This window comes from Adiantum capillus-veneris, chromosome 3 (genome assembly GCF_014529385.1).
Source record: "Adiantum capillus-veneris isolate H3 chromosome 3, ASM1452938v2, whole genome shotgun sequence".
Lineage (NCBI taxonomy): Eukaryota > Viridiplantae > Streptophyta > Polypodiopsida > Polypodiales > Pteridaceae > Adiantum > Adiantum capillus-veneris.
In genome coordinates, this window is record NC_140933.1 from 83,367,914 (window position 1) to 83,385,743 (window position 17,830).

Sequence of the window (17,830 nt, forward strand, 5' to 3'; positions counted from 1 at the left end):
GCACTATGTAACAAGCAATAGTTACTACACAAAGTTCAGATGTTATACATGGTGCAAGTGTCCTAATAAGTTATATGATATAGGTATTTTTCTTATAGTATGACATTTTAATGGACCTTAAAACTCATATAGCTCAGAATTACCTACCTTACACATAATACACCACGAGCATATCCCCTCATCTTTTGATGGGGGATCTCATTTGTTCCTATATTGAGTCCTTGAGAGCCTCTGCTTTCTATAGCTGTAGGCCCCAAAGACTGGCGCCTCTTTGGTTATTTCTTTCTCGATTGATTGTTCACAAAGTACAACAGTCGAGGGTCTCTTCTTTCGGATAGATCCCAAGCTAATCTGTCGGAGGAAGAGCCTTGGCCACATTTGTAAAGAGTACAGAGGGTGCCCCCAAAAGCATAGCCTGCTAAAAGCAGTGCTTCCCAAAAGCCTTACGCTAAAAGCTGTCCTGTCAAGTTGTATGGAATGCAATACCAACGCTTTTAGCATGAGCTTTCTAAGTACGATTTTGTCAGCTTTTGTCTGGCCTCTTTAGTGGCCATTGTAAGGTTCACTGCTTTTGAGAGAATTGCTTTTGGGCATCCTTTGTATTGTTAATAAGGATCCCAGGGCTTCACTCTGCAGAGCATCGGGACGTAGAGTCTGAGAGTAGAGGACCCTCGAGAGTTGTACTGTTACAACATAATAATAAAGAAATATCCGAAGGGGTGCTAGTCTTTGGGACCAATGCATTTGGGTGCGGAACTCCGCCGTGCCATGTTGATTCTCTCTCGCTCTCTATCTCATCAAGTTCAATGATTTTGCAGTTTTTGTTTGTGTGTTGCTATTGATTTCTCGCTTGGAGTGTCCATATTAGAGCTTTAGGCGTGTACTTTTTTGAAAGCATACTTGTCCTTCCCGAGTAGACATATTTTTTTAAATAAAAGAATCTTCGTGTACCTGCCCCGCGCTTACTAGCCACTCCTCCACCCTTAGTTCATAGCACATCGAGAGCACTCCTGCCTTCATTGCTCTGACGTAAGGGGCATAAGCCATAAAGAACCCAAGACCACTTGCAAGAGGAGGAGGAGATGAAGAAGGAGGAGTTTGTCTCGACGAATACTACGTATTGACGTAAGCAGATTTTGATTTCGACAATTTTATAGAATTAGGTTTTTGGTAGAGGTGGGGGGGGGGGGGGGGAGGGAGGGGGCACCCTGAAATGCAAGCTACGGACACAATTCCGGCGAGAAAGTTTGCCAGAGCGGAGTACAAATGTCAACTGCAAGTTGACACACGTGTGAAAAGATTGACCAAGTACTCGAGCGACTCGAATTTTGCAAAGCACTTGAAGGATTACTTGATTGATGAGATTCACTCGAGATGGCGTGAGACCATAGACTCTGCTTGTCACAAACTGCTGACATGTCAAAGCCCCGAAGAATGGAGCCAACTTACAGATGCCGGCCGAGGGGCTTAAACCCTAAGAAGAACAAGTAATAGAAGAAGAAGTCCTACCAACTTATGGGGACCCCGTCCGATGGGGCCCCAAGTGACACAAAGGATTAGAATAAAGCTGGACCTTCACACACACACACACAACATGGAACTGATGACGTGGCAGATTTCTAGAAATTACGCTGATAGTGTTGACATGGCAGGTTGTACGGATTTCCGCGTTTTGTGTTGATGGTTGAGTGGCAGTTATACGTAATTCCGTGATTTATGCTGGCAGCTTTTTGGGCATTGCTTTTGGACCAGTTGCTTTTGAGTTTGAAGTTTTTCACTATAACTGCTTTTAATGGCCAAGGGCCTCTAAATATGAGGCTAGGGCTCATTCTCTGGCATGCTTCCCGGAGAAGGTGCAGAGTCTGGAGTACCGGCTTGTACTTTGATGATGCAATATAAAGAAATACCGAAAGGGGCGCCAAGGTTTGGGGCCAATACTCTCTGGGGTGGAATTCCGCCACTCTGTGTCGCGTGTCGTCTCTCTCTCTCTCTCTCTCTCTCTCTCTCTCTCTCTTTGTTCAGTTGTTATTGAAGTGCTAAAAGTCTGTTCAGTCTGTTCTTTTTATTGGCACGTGGTGCCCGTCTTGTGACAGTGGTATCAGAGCATCAAGCGTGTGCTTTTCTGAAAGCATACCCATCCTACAAAAGAGCGAATAGAGCTATTGGAATTTTACTTGACTTATATCTTTGGGTCTCGACCCCGGACTTACTAGCCACTCCCACCCTTCATACATCGGGCATCGAGCTCGTTCCCGTCTTCACCGCTCATGTCTTACAGGGCATAAGCCAAAAAGATCACTTGCACGAGAAGGATCCAAGATTTGTTTCGAGTCACTGTTTTTCTCAAAAGCAGTGCGATGCAGATGTTGATGTCTATAGCTACCAAGCCTCACACTCCAAGGACTTGGCAAGCTTTCAAGAAAATTTTTGCCCGAAGTTATATGGTTTCTGACATTTTCCTTCGGAGTGCAACTTCTATAAGGTGCAGCGGAAGTGAAAGTTGAACTTTGCTCAAGATGAGTGCTCCGAATTGTGCTCAAGGTTCCTTTTACTTAGGGAAGGGAGAGCCTTCCGTTCTTTAATGAGAGTGCAAGTGATCACAACAAAGTGGATAAACACTGTGAATGAAGGTGCTGAGACTGAGAGATAGAGAGAAGAATACGACACCAAAATGTTGTCAAACCCTCCTCCGAAGGCCCCACTCTCTATGGCGAGAGCGGTCTACTATTGATTGCATAAATCTCTACAATGCTTGGACTTGCCGACGATGTCGACGACGATGAGATGGGCTGAAATTTGAGAATGCTGAGGGCTGAAATCTGCAAATCTTTATCTGATGAATTCTGACTCTATGTCGATGACGATGTCGATGGCGACGATGCGTCAACGACGCTCTGAAAACGCAGATGTTGAAATCTGCGTTTTCCGGGCTGAAACTGCAAACTTGGTGGGATCTGACTGTGCGGCGAGGATCTGCTGCGGGGAGGTGAGATCTGCGAGGTTTGGGGGTTCTTCTGCGGTGAGTCTATGCTGAAAACTGAAAACGCTGGTGTATGGGCTGGTTGTGTCGCGATGGAACTGCAAAGCACTGGATGTCCTGCTGCTCCAAAAACGCTAGGGTTGAATTCTGCTGTCGGAGGAAATCTACTAATGCTAGGGCTGATCTGCTGTCGTGAAGTGGTTCTGCTGTGTCTGCTATTGCCGAAGCTGCTTTGCAATGCAAAAACGCCAAGGCTGATCTGTCTTGCAAAAACGCTAGCTTGATGCTGTTGCAAAAACGCTACGCCATGCTGTTGGGGGTCTTGCTAAGAAGTTGCCTGTTGAGCCAGGTGCTCCTGCTACCTCTTTTGCCAGAAAGTGCTAGCGCTAGGTTTCTATATATACAAACTTAGTAAATTTGCCCTACCTACTGTCCAACAAAAGTCACTTAAAATAAATAAGTGAAAAATGTTAAAAATAGAGAAAATAGGTCTATGCACTGTAAAAATGCTACTGATGGGATTTGATTGGAATCTGATGGTCATTTTGTGTGCAACCAGAGGATATGCATCTAATCTAAGTGTCTGGACATGCACGGTTTGCGAATAGATTCACAAAAGTGCCAGATCACTTCCTATTCTAGATTGACTTGACTGAACTGAACCCTGGTCATGCTGTATCTTGCCCACGTGCACATAGGGTTAGATGTGTCATGTGACAACTTTTGGCAGAGTGGGGTATCTTAAAATGCTTGCCATGGAAACCCTAGCAGATTATAACTTGAAATTTCTCGACATCTCTCCGTAGGTGTCTCGTATAACCTTGAAGGTCCAATGTAATTGCCATGTCTTCGGACTACCACCGCCACCAAAGGAACAATGTCTGTCCAAGAGCTGACGGACCATGTTCAATGTTGCGGTCGGCTACGATCTTATGGAATGAACCTAACCCTAATTTTTGGTGCAGGTTTAAGGATGGAAAGTAAGTCGACTTTTCGAGCTCGACTTATGTCGAGATTGCTTTTTAAGTTTGAAATCTGTTAGAGAACTTGTTTGGTGATCCTGTTGGAATTTGTTTGAAATGGATGGTATTTGTTTTGAACCTGCTTTAGTGTTGATTTGAAATGTTTGACTCTGGTTTTAATACTGGTTTCATTGATTGGTGATTTTACTCTTGAGTGGAGAAGTGAGCAATACTGTTTTGGTATTGTTTGAACCTCGGAACGACGCAGGCCGATGCCTGGGGAGCGTTTCATTGTATGTTTGAAAACCTCGGAATGATGCAGGCCGATGTCTGGGGAGCGTTCCGTTGTATGCTAGAAAACCTCCGAACGACGCAGGCCGATGCCTAGGGAGCGTTTGGTTGTATGCTTGTAAAATAATTGTTGTTGTGACTCCTGGCCCGGACGTGGATGGTTATGCGGGAGGAGTATTAAGAAGTGTGAGCAGTGGTTACTCTCAAGACCTCCAAACGACATAGGCTGCGGTCTGGGGGGCGTTTGGTTGTAAAAGGCCTCTATATCTCCCGGCCCGTAATTTTTTAGGTTATGCGGGAGGAGTGTTGAGGGAGTCGTTGAATATCTCTCGGCCCCGACCTTGTTAGGTTATGCGGGAGGAGTGTTCATCGGTGACTTTATGTTTTTATGTCTTGTAACATGCATATGTGAGCATTTGTGTTGCACTGTGATGTGCCAACCACTAAATATTCCTAATTGGATGAGATTGCCTAGGTATGTAATTTTAGTGCATCAAGACACTCGTGGAAGATCAGTGCAGTCTGGGTGTGATGGCTAATTTTACTACTCGGAATGTCCCTCGGAATGACCCTCGAAAATTTTTGAGCTAACTTGAGTTGTTTTGCGGATATGTTGTAATCGCGGACGATTACTCTCTTTCAAGAAGGGGAGATGTCACAAACTGCTGACATGTCCAAGCCCTGAAGAATGGAGCCAACATACAGATGCCAGCCGAGGGGCCTAAACCCTAAGAAGAACAAGTAACAGAAGAAGAAGTCCTACCAACTTATGGGGACTGTACTCGCAAAAAGAGCTAGATAGGGATCTTGAAAAGAAGATGAACCAAATAATGAAAGGCTTGAAGCACTCTCGGAAGAAGAGGAAGTTGGCGGATTTCCTCTGTTATTTGGGCTGGAAGTCGACTTTTGAGGTGGCAAGCAGATCCAAGAAGCGTGCTCGTTTTGAGGTGTCAAAGTCCACGGAGAGAGAGAGAGAGAGAGAGAGAGAGAGAGAGAGAGAGAGAGAGAGAGAGAGAGAGAGAGAGAGACTCCTGAACCAACCAACCTTGGCAATGAATAATTGATGTGAATACAATGGGGGCTGAGGGCTGCTGTAAATTGCCCTACCCAGACTTTGACAAATAAGTAAAATAAATACCTAAAAGCCAAACTAATAATGGGATCACAGTGGGCAGTTCACTTGAGATGCCTAAACTGCAACACCCTCTTTGCAGCTCATAGTGAACATCAATAGTGAGACCAAGTCGATGAAGAAGCTACCATGGACACCGCAATAGCTGTACACTCCTCTGGATACACCTCGGATTTGCTACTCTAAACTTTGTACCTTAGAAGATTGCCATCTTGAGCATCGGTTGCCTTTTAGAAAATTGAATTGTAGACCAAACTACGTCCAAGAATCCCCATTTGTGAATTGTGAACACATCACGTCCAAAAATACTTTCCAGATAATGAACTTTGAAATACATCTTATCCATATTAACATAAATGGATTGGTGCACTCATCCATAGTGTTTTAGGCACGTTTGATTGGTTCCCTGCCTGATGCGTGTGCCTTGAACTCTGACCCATAGGTTCAAACACCGATAATTTGAACTCCAACACCAGGGTCCAAATTAATTATACGGATCATTGTTTGCCCCTCTCTGCCACTCACAAGCTTCTCTTTGGGTGAAGCTAGTGGCGACAACTTCCATTTGACTAGAAATCTGACGTCGAGGCCATTGTGGCCGCTGCCACGTGTGCCATGCCATAATCTCTATCCAACTTGCCTTTATCTGTGAGTTCCTGCTTTTGCCTTTGGCTTCAAACTCCTGAGCCAAACAAAGCGTCGTGTCACATTCATAACAAGCATTTCGAACCTCGTGGGTATCGAGGTAGCTAATTGAGTACTGGTAGTACTGCCGTCCTTGGATGGTTGATCTGCTATCCGTAGCCGTTTGTTGGTATTGGTCGTTCAAATCATTGGTTGTTGAGCAAGGGGATGCCATGTTGTAGGTGCGAGATTTGGAGATCAACCGTCTTCCTTCTTGCACTTCAATAGGCCTCAAAAAATCACCCAAGCCGCTCCAAAAACTTTGTTCAATTGAATTTCGATGCCCTCGCAAGTTGCCGTCTCACTTCCCCAAGGCCGTAAAAAGTCTCCAAGCAATTCCACTCTTCTGCTACTGCAAAACCTCTCCACACCCTCTCTTGACTCCTACTCTCAACATAGTTACAGAAAATGGCCATTTGTAGGTCTCCGTTCCCCGTTCCCATTCCAACATTCCGTTTCGTGTTTAACGCATGAGTATCTGTAACAGGGAATGGCAGGCAGTTCACGCGTGTTGCCGTGTCCGATCCGCGTTCTGATTTCCTGTTTCCGGGTAACTATGACTCTCAAGCCAAGGCTGCTCCTCAAAGCACTTGTGCTCAATTGAGCCTTCAACACATTGTCGACGCCCAAGGCTGGGGATTAGGCCGTCAGATTTGACATGTTTTCAGGTTACCAAGACATCCATCAAGCCCTTGAGTTTATACAGTAGTTTGACATCGCCTTCTCAGGAGGTCGGCTCTCAGAACACTCCAAGGTGCGAAGGGTGGGATCTTACTTGAATTAAAATGCATAGACATGGTGGTCTACTCTCTTGTTATGCAGAGAGAGCACCAATGACGTGGGTAAAATTAAAGAGAATTTCACGTCAACTTGGATATCAGAGGAACAGGAAGAAGATATCATCACAACTTGGCATCATCTTAGGATGACTAAGAAAGACACATTGGATACTACTGCCAGAGGTTTTGGGATACTTATTTGCCAGTGTCCTCGTTTTGAAAGATTACTTTGAGAGACCAGATTTAGCGGTTTTGGCAAACCAAGATTTGACAGTATGGCTACCAACAGGTCAAAGGGCACAAGAAAAGAAGAGAAAGGTAAGCTAGGTCCACCGGATAATTTGGTCAAGGGTACTTTTTGGCGCTTGATGCAAAGTGGATGGAGGAGGAGAATCTCGCAAATTCTCTTCTGAGAGAGCCGTACCTTAAAGCTTTTGGGCTATTAGCAGTGTCTATGCCAAAAGTCACCGAGGTTGAATCTAGTGCGGTGTGGACTGCACAAGAGGGGAGCCACTCCTTTCCTTTGTCACAGATTGCCTACATTGAATAAAGTTACCAATTTTTCTTTGAGATTTTAGGGTACTGACAAGCTGACAGTATTTTGCTTAACGACTTTATGAACATATGTGCACTGAGAAGGTGGAACAAGTACGTAATTGGGATTTGCCCAAAACTGCATATGATGTGTGTTCTTTTCTTGGTTTAGGTCAAGCATATAGTTCGCACATAGAGAATTTTGCACGCATTGCCGCACCCATGACAAATGTTTTGAAAGGAGTAAAGACTCGCCGACAGCGTGTGGATTTGCCCAAGGCAGCCATTGAGGCTTTCACAGCTCTCAAGGTTGCGGTGACAGAAGCTCCGTGTCTTATCCTTGCCTCTTGGGATGACCCCTTTGAGGTATAAACGGATGCGAGCAATGTCTCCATAGGCGCTGTGCTTCAGCAACATGGCTGTCCAGCTGCATTCCTTAGTCAGAAGCTAAATAGTGCATAAAAGAACGATTCAGTTTATGACAAAGAATTTCTGTCTGCCATTCACTCTCTTAAGCATTGGAAGCATTTTTTGTATGGTAGAGAGTTCACAGTTCGCATAGATCACCAAGCCCTCAAGTGGCTCCAGTCTATGCTTAGTGCACATTGGAGTGATCGCCAAGCACGGTGGTCATATTTTTTTGAGCAATTTGGCGGTTTGATTGAGTATGTGCCTAGAAAAGATAACCCTGTTGCAGATGCGTTAAGTCACAAAGGACAAATCCTGGCTCTTGAGTCAAGATCCACAGTTTCTCTTCAGGGTGTGTCTTTCGATAGCATGAAGAACAAGTATGCCGATTCCGAGTTTGTTAAGCAATGGTTGTAGGCTCTTGCTTCCCAAGGGCCTAGCAACTATCTCATTCGTGAAGGTTTGTTTTATTTTTGTGACCATCTATGTGTGTTGTCCTCTCACTGGATAACCATATTGCATGATGCACATGACTCTCATGGGTGGGCACAGGGGAATGAACACCACTTTGGAAAAAATAGAAAGATGCTTTTATTGGCCTAAAATGCCAAAGGATGTGTTTCGTTATGTCACACAGTGCACTATTTGTCAAAAGGTAAAAGCCCCTCGGGGTAAGCAGCAAAGCCTCATGCTTCTGCTGTCTATTCCCGATGGACTTTTTCAGGATATTTCCATGGATTTTGTGACTAACCTTTCACCTAGTTTGCATTCAAGGAATACTCAATGTTTGACAATTGTTGATCGTTTCAGCAAGTTTTGCATGTTGATTCCTTGTAAGGTCACAGTCACTGCACAAGATGTAGCACGGTTGTTCATAAAGCATTGGTACCCTCTCTGTGGTTTGCCGAAGTTGATTGTTTCAGATAGGGATATTAAGTTCACGTCCAATTTTTGGCGCATACTCTTTGAAAATTTTGGCACTAAGTTGAATTTATCATCGGCTTTTTATCCACATTTCAATGGTCAGACGGAGATTTAAAATCAGTTGGCTTTTGATGTTTTCAAGTCCTATGTGCATGATCAGCAGTCCCATTGGGAGCTCTATCTCCCATTGGTTCAGGCTATTTTGGATGACTTTTTTTCCTCTGTTATTGGTTGAACTCCGTATGAGGCAGTTTTTGGCCACCCGTTCCAGTCACTTTTGACTCGCTCGGTCAGTCAAATGCTTGATGCCAATGCTGAAAGTCAGTCGTTGAATGAGATTTCTGAGAGTGTGAAGCTTCGGCTAAGCAAGGCTCATGAGTCTTACTCACGACAGGCTAACAAGCATCATCAGGATGTTTCTATCAAGGAAGGGGATTGGGTTTATTTAAGAATCATGAAGCAACGTCTTAAGCAAGTTGGAAAGAAGTGTCTTAAGTTGTCTTTCAGAACGTATGGTCTATCTCCTATCATTATAAAGATCAACGAGGTTTCGATGAAATTGCAATTGCTTAACTCATGGTCAATGCACAACGTTTTCCATGTTTCTTGGTTGAAAGTGTTTCATGGAACATCTCCGAAGGACATTTCCGAAGAAGAAGAGTGAAGTCTACCCAAGTCGTCGTAACCCGGTCCACCACGCGTAAGCCTTGCCTTGAAACATGATTTGTATTTGATTGATGCATTGGGCATCAGTGAAACGATACAAATCAAAGTAGGCCGTCCATTTCGCCAGTCATGAGTCAATAGCGGTCTCTTCACATTCCTTCTTTCCTCTTTGGAGGGGTGGGGATGGAATTGAAGAGGCAAGGTGCTCATGGCCGCGGGCGAAAACTGGACCTGCGTTGCACGCAATTCGACAAGTTGCCTCTGCATCTCTGCTAATTGCTGCTGCAGTATAGCGACGAGAGATGCATCGGAGGTAGAAGATGGGGGAAAGACTCTTGAGACGAAGCCCGTGCGTGTGTGTGGAATTGGGAGGAGAAAGAGGCGTCTCCTCCATGGGTTGATGCATGCTAGCGGCGCCATTCTCGTGCGGAGAAGTGTCGTGTGACCCCATGGCACTAAGGTAAAGAAAGTATGCAGGAGTATGTAGGAGGGGGTGAGAGGAAGAGAAAGAGGGGGTTCGACACACGAGAGAGGACACGCGGTGACAAAGGAATGTCAAGTTTGTGCTCGTCGGCACGATGAAACAGAGGGTGCAGGTGGAGCAGGCGGAGAAGGAAGCGAAGAGCAGCAAGGGAGGAGTGGGGTGGTTCAGAAGAGCGCTCAAGGTTCGCAGGAATCGTTGAAATGTGGGTTGTGCTGGCCTTTTTTAAGTGTGTGAACCCCCTTTTTAATAAGGGACCAAGTTCACCTCTTAAAACAAGGTGAAGACTTCACGATGGCCTCAAGAAGGCAACATTTTTTGCTGTAATAAATTGAGCGATTATTAGATGACATTTGACATGTTAATGGGGAGAGAGAGAGAGAGAGAGAGAGAGAGAGAGAGAGAGAGAGAGGTGAACAATTAAATACTAGCAATTTAAGTAAATATTCTTCATAGTTTATTAAGCAACCTATGATGTGAACAATCAACTATTAAAATTAAATGGTGTGAGTTTTGTTTGAAATGATTTGCAATCAACTATTAAAATTAGCTACATCTTATAAAGGTGATCCTTAAAAATTAAGTTGAGACTATTCAAAAAGTACGCTTCCCCACGAGCCAAGGCCCTCATTCAATGTAAAACATGAACAATGGAATGGCAATGGGAGATTTTGCCATGCTATTGGAATGACTATCCTCAAATTAGAGTGTCCATTGAAATTTCCTGGTGCTTGTTTTAGCATTCTAAAACAGCTTAACGAAAGTCTCTTTTATAAACTTAAATATCAAAGAAGATTTCGATTAGCCAATACATGAGGCTCTTAAATGAAAGGATTTTTTAACAAACTAAAATATCAAAGAAAATTTCAATAAAAAATTCACTCATTCAATAATACTTAATCACACAATATAAATACCTAACTCCCTTCTTCACTAAGGATTGCTTTAGAAAGCCAAATACCCTAATGATTTCTTTATAACTTATTATTGACTTCTTTGCAACTTTTGCAATTCGTGGGTTGGGTTTCCATGTTAGCATTCTTTACGCAAATTGAGGTTCTGCTTCATCTTTTAGAGTTTAGGCCCCTCGGACAAAATCTGTAAGTTGGTCAGATCCCAACTCCCTTTGTTTTCAATTCATTTCTACAAAACTATGTCCTCTTGAGCTAACTTAGCAAATTTTGGCAATGTAGTTTAAGCGAGGTAGCATGCTTGGGAAAATGACAACAAACAAAGAAGCGCTTCACTAGGTAGCATTGGGATATGAAAGCTACCTTAGGAAAACACACACACACACACACACACATACTCTCTCTCTCTCTCTCTCTCTCTCTCTCTCTCTCTCTTTCCATATAAATAAATAAATTGATATATCTTTCTAGCCTTTTGGTCCTCCAAGGCCTATGTGCTTAAGAGGATTGATTCGACTTTCTTTTGGCCAAAGTCAACATGAATGTATAATTAAAGTTTATCTTATTGCATTCAACTTTGATTTGGATCTTTTGTTTTTATAAAGTTCATTGTATTGCCATTGTTAGTTTCAAAGTCCTTTTTGTGAAGTTGTTTGATGTTGCATACAAAATTGAGAATGCAAACAAAAATTAAAGTTAATGTGATGGTCACAAATCCTTGAAATATCAAAAATTAAAGTTAATGTGATGTTGACAATTTGATGGTGAAAGTTTTGCACGTTTTCTCCACCACTCTCGTATGGCCTTCTTGGCCAAAAAAGGTCGTCACTGCTTGGGCGGTTACAAGGTCACTTAGGTAAAAAAAATAAAATAAAAAAAATCTTGGTGCTCACGCTGCCTGTAAGAACCGACTTCGCCTACGCGTAACTGACTTTGGACGTGGAGATCGATCTGTGAGCACCGCCTCGCACGGAGCTGTGGCACCGTCCTAGCGTTGAACCGCTACGGCTGCCCTGCGCCGCCAACGTGCTACCTCTCCGCAGTACCTGTTGCCTCTGCCTTGAGCCGCGAAGGTATTGCCTCTACGCAGTACCTGCTTCCTTAGCTGTCACTTGGCACATCCAACCCTAGCATGACCAGGGTTCGGTCAGTCAAGTCAGTCTAGAATAGGAAGTGATCTGGCACTTTTGTGAGTCTGTTCGCAGACCGTGCATGTCGAGACACTTAGATTAGATGCATATCCTCTGGTTGCACATAGCATGATCATCAGATTACAGTCAGAACCCATCAGTAGCATTTTTACAGTGCATAGACCTATTTTCCCTATTTTTGACATTTTTCACTTATTATTTTTAAGTGACTTTTGTTGGAAAGTATGCAGGGCAATTATGCTAAGTTTGTATATAAGTAAACCTAGCGCTAGCACTTTCTGGCAGAAGAGGCAGCAGGAACTCGGTTCAAGAGGCACCTTCTCAGTAGAACCCCCCATAGAGCTAGCGTTTTTGCATTTGCAAGGACATGGCGTTTTCATCCGCGGGCAGCCCTGGCGTTTTTGCGCAGCAGATCAGCCTCGGCAGCAGCAAGACAGATCAAGAAGACCAACGTTTTGCACTTGCAGGACAACCGGCAGCAGCAAGACAGTTTTCAGTCCTAGCGTTTTTGGTTTGTATATCAACCTCAACGTTTTTGCAGATCTTCGCGACGGAATAAGCCCTAGCATCAGCGTTTTCAGTTTTCAGCAGTCAGTACCCGCAAGAGAACCCCCGAACCTCGCAGATCTCACCTTCCCGCAGCAGATCCTCGCCGCACGATTAGATCCCGCGAAGTTTGCAGATTTAGCCCGAAAAATGCAGATTTCAGCATCTGCGTTTTCAGCGCGTCGTCGTCGTACCGTCGTCATCGACATCGTCACTGACATAGAGTCAGAATTCAGTAGATAAAGATTTGCAGATTTCAGCCCTTAGCATTTTCAGATTTCAGCCCGTCTTGTCCTCGTCCTCATCGTCGTTGACATCGTCGGCAAGTCCAAGCACTGTAGAGATTTGTGCAATCATAAGTAGACCGCTCGTGCCATAGAGAGTGGGCCCTTGGAGGAGGGTTTTTGACAACTTCCCTGGTGTCGTATTCTCTTCTCTCTCTCTCTCTCTCAGTCTCAGCACCTTCACTCATAATGTCCATTCACTTTGTTTGTGTCCATTGCACTCTCTCATTAAAGAACGGAAGGCTCTCTCTTCCCTAAGTAAAAGGAACCTTGAGCACAGTTCGGAGCAAAGTCAACATTTACTTCCACTGCACCTTACATTAGCCCTGCAGCCGCGTGCAGCCAGCCCTACGCGTTGGTGCAGCCAAAGTTGGTTTGTGCAGGGAAGTGCTCTATGCCAAGCTATGGGTGCTAGCAGATGCAGAACAAAGTGCATAAGCAAATGTGGAAGACCTGGGCAAGCAGGTGCTAGGGGAAATGTATGCTTGATGCGGTTTTTTAGGCCAAAAAGGCTCCAAAATGGTCTAGATGGGATGACAGGTCAAGGTGCTTGGGATGCTGGTTTGAGGCCCTAGAATGTGGAGTTAGAGATGCTCTAGAAGCCCGTCCAGACGGCTCGTCAAACGGATCCCCAGGGTGTAGGATTTTAAAGTTCAAAGCTGGAAGGTGTTGCAGATCCCCGACGGACAGGGCAGCTGGGAATAGATTGTTGGAGCAGGTTTGGAGTGATAGACGCGTAGTGCTTGAGCCCATCTTTTCGAATTGCGAATCGGAGCTTTGGTTTGCAAGTTATGGCCATCAAAAGATTTTCCGGGGGTCAATTATGTGCCTGCCCGCAACTGCATTGGAAATCATCCATCTGGCGTCATTTTGGGTTCGACCAGGTTCGAGAAGGTAGTGGGCGATGTGTGGAGTTGACAGGGATCAGCGGCTTGTCAATTAGATGCCCGATTGTCAAGTTATGGTCCGGTAAAGTTCAGAGCAATTGCCCGAGGGAAAGTACTTGATACATTTTGTTGATCTTGGCGGCCTTAGTTTGTGGGCTTGGAGGAGTCAAAAGGGGTGAGATTTGCACGGCTCGTGGCCGGCATGGTGGAGATCTGGCCGAGTGTCGCGGCTCAATTATCGAGTATAGGAGCAGAGACGGGCAAAGCCCTGAAGGCAAAGGGGAAAAAGGAGGTTTTTTCCTTGCATAGTGCAGAAAGTTTTTTCAACCCTAGGGGGGCAATTCACTAGCAACCGCCACGTGGGGGGCGGATTACCCCATATGCGGAACCGTGAAGACCAAAGGTGGTGTATAAATCCGGGGACGTGGCTCCTTTGTTGTGTGCATTGAGGAGAGAGAGCTCTCCAAGACCCCGGCTATGGTGGTGGGTTGTGGTGGCGATGTTGGCGCTGCGCGTGGCCGTTGAGCGGCCGCTATTGGCGATTTTGGCCGGCATTAGCGGCGTGGTGACTGTGGGCGTCGGTGGTCAACACAGTGGATGACGTGGCATGCGCCCCGGTGGGCGGCTGTTCCCGCGTTTGTAAGGGCCTCCCCGTTTTTGACGTTAAGGCAAAACCCCGAGCCCCACTAGCGAGGTCGCTAGTGCTTGGGGCCTAGGGGTAAGGGAGGCATCACATGAAGAGGAGAGAGAGAGAGAGAGAGAGAGAGAGAGAGAGAGAGAGAGAGAGAGAGAGAGAGAGAGAGAGAGAGAGAGAGAGAAAATCCGGGAGCCCATGTGAGAGAGAAGGTAGAGAATTGAGATGGGGCAATCTGGGAAGCTCCAAGGTCACGCGGACAAAGAGGGTGGACAAGGGCAGTCAAATGGGTGGTCCAAACCAAGCCGGACGAGCGGGCGGCTCAAAGTGGACAAGTGGAGAGCATGTCCGGACAATCAAAGGTAGAAGTCTAGGGTAAAAAAAGAGGGAAAAAAATGAAATAAAAAATCCTAAGTGCAAGGGGCACTAGCGAACACCCCTCTCTCAAGCTAGCACCCCCCCCTCAAGTGCAAAGAGTAGAGAGCAGCTAGAGAACAAGGCGGTCCCCCCCCCCCTTCAAAGTTACCAAATGTGGGTGCAAGGTGGACCAATTAGAGGCCAGTTGCCCAAATTGAAGAGTACACCCCTATAAAAGTCATTTTTTAGTCATTTTTAGGGGTTCTTTGCTTGCCGTTTGCAGGGTAGCCAAGGTGTATAGGTGTTTTTTTCCTAAGGGCTTTTTTGTGCGGAGGTGTCTGCTTGCAAAGCCCCAAGTGTGTGTTTTTTCTTGCCCTTTGACCATGTGGGTGCGCCGTTTGATGTAAGTAAGCTGTACATGGTGTTTTTGAGCAGTGGTGAAGCTTCTGTGTTGTTTCTCTCGCGTCGTTTCCCTTGCCCCCCCCTTCTCTACTTCTTATGCTTGTGTGTGCGGTGCCGGTGCGGATGTGTGTACCCCCCGGGCCCCTTCTTTGTGTGCGGAATGAGAGTGAGAGCATGGTTTCGTGTGCGGCAGTGGTGTGGCTCGTAACGAGCTGGGAGATGCGTGGGTAGCCGAGTGTGTGCGTGTTTATGCGCCAGTTTGTGTGCGGGCGGTGGCCTGCCAGCGGGTGTCGAGAGTTTTGAAGGTGAACTCTAGTGGATTGGGGTGTTATGTACGCCTTGGGCTATAGAGAGGCAGTCTTTTTGTGTGCCGGGTGTGTTCCCCCATTCCCCCTCTCGATCTTCTCAGGATAGCGCGGCAGGAATAAGCCTACAAGCTTTGAACAGTCTCAGCTCTTGCTGCATTGATTGCTACTGCCACTCATACAAAACGTGGTACAACAATACCATAAATGGCAGCATCTAGCAAAACTGCCATGCGCAAAGCACAAAACCAAGAGAAAATACATCTTCACAAAACATACTTCAAGACGAACAAAACACACACTGTGATGTACCTACGGAGGGTGCTACCATGTCCTCGGAGTGGCAGCTCACGAGGACACCCCCAAGCGCACACAGCTCTCAGAGAGGTTAAAAAGACACACCAAGCATTCATGCGATTGTCTCCAGCAATCAACATTCCACACATGGGAATGCACGAGCAACAAGAAAAGAACTCGCAAAATTCCCACCACTGGCTAGCATGTGCCCCCCCCTTGCCCTCCTCTCTTGTTAGTAGCGTCCCATACCACCATGTACGGCCTGTCAGGCTGGGCCATCACGGCCCCATGAGTTCTAGTGGTTTTGTGTACGTCGCCATGTCGTGTATACATGCAAGACGATGTCACTGATACCAATGTTAGTCCCACGCCAGATCCATCCTGTACACGACATGACACAAGACAAACTCACACTAGACACAGGTAGTGAGCGGTGGACATCAGGCTCAGCTCACAGCCATAGAGCCAATACGGGCTCACCCCCTAGCCTGGGAGCCTACGGCCAAGCGGGCTAGCCTTTGCCACAAGGGCTGGTGTCCCATACCACCGGACCCACACCAGTACGGGTGTGCGGGCAGAGCTGCCAAGGGCCAAGAATCCAAGTGTGGTGATCACACAGGATGCCTCACAAATGAGGCTCAAGTCCTATTTATAGGACTTCACTTCATAACTAATCGGCCAGGTTCACACTGGCCGGACATACTGTGGACACCCATCTCAATGTCTGGGACGTAACACTGCCCCTCTTTGAGATACTCAACTCGCTCTTCTGTTGTCAACCTAGGGCGTGAGTCTCTCTTTTTCCGAAGCATTCCTGTCACGAGGACGTGGCAATTGCAAACCTTAGTTGTTGGTTTCTTTCCAATGATTTTTGTTTAATTTCTGAGACCCTCTTTTTGAAGTTGCAAATGATCGGACATTGTATGGCCAATGTGAACGGTAGTTTCACCCGCAGACGGTAAGTTGGTCAGCATTGGAACTCGTATAGTAAGAGGATGTCTTGGCTTAGTGCAAGATCATGTAGGTCCCCCCTGTTGCACTTAGCAAGTTGGTCGATACTAGGAAGTGAACTCAATAAAGGCATAAAGTCAAGGTGGGATCACCAACAGAAAGTATCTGATAGTTAGGCCACATTGCACTTTTGGAAGTGGTCCCAATGAGGATAGATGGTCAGAAGACCAGTGGGAGCCCAATGGAAGCATCTCCTAAAAATTAGGGAACTGCTATTTTGGGCAGTGAAATGTGTTCGCTTCATTACCTTTGGTACGACCAGGAGAATATTTTATTACTCTGCTGCAAAGTCAACTGATGCACCAGTTGAGAGATTTTAAGCAGGAAGCCCAATGCGGGGAAATTGCATGTATGAGTGCCAAGTGGCACTTTTTTGTCAATTTACCAAGTCTGGGAGAGAACTCGTAACTGACTTTTTGGAGCAGTTTTGGAGGCTGATAACACATTTCTCTCCATTTTTGAGCTTCCCATGACTTTATCTAGGACCAAGGAGCTCATTTTCAGCATTGGAAGGCATTAGATGCGTGTTTACAAGGCTGTTTTGTTGCGTTTTCAACGATACGCAGGTTTTGGCAGCCATGGAAATCTTCCCCTTTTGCATCTATTTGTTCACAGATGCATTACAGGTCAAGGGTAGAAGAGGGGGCGCTCGATTTATGCTGGGGGGATGCTTCATTGAGAACCTGTCAGGTTAAGAGCTTTGGAGTGCTTTCTTTCCCTCCCATGTACTGTGTGGTGCTAGGAGTGCTGCCCGGCACACTACACACTGCTCTCCCCCCCCTACGTGCAGTTATGTGATGCCCCACAAGAGGGCTCTTCATTTGACTGATGTACAGCTGTGTGGGTTCATGCTTTTGTGCTGAGGCAAGAGCCTCCTTGAGCCGGAACAGGGGTAGCTAGCTGCTACTCCAAAGCAGGCACCGGTGAGGGTCATAACCTCACCGTACAGGTGCAAATTCAGCGCTGTGTATGCGCAGAAAATTGACTGTTTTTCAGCCATACGGACGCCAGAACCATTGGGAATAGTGGCCCATTGGCAGAGGACAATTAGGGGACTGTTTGGGGCTGAAAACAGGGCAAAAACCAGTAAATACAGCATGCTGAATTTACTGTTTTTTGGGCAGGAATCAGAGGGTTTATGCCAGTGGAAGTGAGTTCCAGCAGGGGAATTGGTTTCGCGCAAGTTTTGGGGTTGCTATGCTGC

General features: G+C 45.9%; 1 protein-coding gene across 2 annotated transcripts in view; it reads left to right on the top strand.

Annotated features, from left to right (window-relative positions):
• GLB1 (nitrogen regulatory P-II-like protein) overlaps window positions 1-17,830 on the top strand; it is a 40,003-nt gene that overhangs the window by 1,022 nt on the left and 21,151 nt on the right. The gene's annotated exons all lie outside the window — the stretch shown is intronic.